General features: G+C 41.7%; 1 protein-coding gene across 2 annotated transcripts in view; it reads left to right on the forward strand.

Moving 5' to 3' along the window:
- PDE1C (phosphodiesterase 1C) overlaps positions 1–1,002 on the forward strand; it is a 744,082-nt gene that overhangs the window by 247,382 nt on the left and 495,698 nt on the right. The window lies entirely within an intron of this gene.

Below are 1,002 nucleotides of genomic sequence, written 5' to 3' on the forward strand. Positions count from 1 at the left end.
CAAACATTTGAGAATAGCTTTAGAAGGCAGCAAGAAAATAATCCATTGCTTTTGGAATTCCTGGACCCTTTTTTTAGGAGCCCTGGTGGCGCAGTGGTTAAAGTGCTCAGTTGCTAACCAGAAGGTCAGCAGTTGGAACTCACTAGCCGCTCTGTGGGAGAAGTATGTGGCAGTCTGCTTCTGTAAAGATTAAACCCGTAAAAACCCATTGCCATCAAGTCGATTCCAGCACATAGTGACCCTAAAGGACAGAGTAGAACTGCCTCATAGGATTTCCAAGGAGCACCTGGTAGATTCCAGCTGCTGACCTTTTGATTAGCAGCCGTAGCCCATAACCACTATGCCACCAGGGTTTCCCCCTTGGAAACCCTGTGGGGCAGTTCTGTTCTGTCCTATAGAGTCGCTATGAGTTGAAATCAACTCAAAGGCAGTGGGTTTTTAGTGGGTTGGACCCTTTCTTTGCGTTCGGAATCTTTCCTTTTAAAATCTCTTTGGTACAGAGTATAGTTATTCTTTGCCTGCCGACCTGCTTTCCTCCTTTCTTCCCTTCCTTCCCTCCTTCCCTTCTTCCCTCATTAGTTTTACTTTTTTGAAATGTAAGAGAGGTAATGGGAGCAGGATGCAATGCTGCCTCCCCCTGCTGGTTGCTTTCGTGTACAGTCTTGTTTGTTCTGTACAAAGGGGATAGAGGCAGTGTTTGGGACAATGCAAGCGACAGGAACACAAAAACAGACTGAGACTGAAATTCTTAGTTTTTTTTTTTTTAAATTGTCCAAATGTAGTGAATTTTAAAATGTTCCCTTTGTGAGAAGATGAAAGGAATTTATTTTGCTTCCTTTCATTCTTTGCAAAATGAGGTAAAAAAAGTTTATGAAGTAGTGATTTGTTTTGTCCTGCTGCTGCAAGTGTTTGTATATTAATGACGAAATTAGCAGTCTCCTTTATTTTGCTGATGCTCAAGATTTTTCTTTTCTAAACTAAAATGAACAGATCTCTCTGGTT

Source organism: Trichechus manatus, unplaced genomic scaffold (assembly GCF_000243295.1).
Source record: "Trichechus manatus latirostris isolate Lorelei unplaced genomic scaffold, TriManLat1.0 scaffold00137, whole genome shotgun sequence".
Classification (NCBI taxonomy): Eukaryota; Metazoa; Chordata; class Mammalia; order Sirenia; family Trichechidae; genus Trichechus; species Trichechus manatus.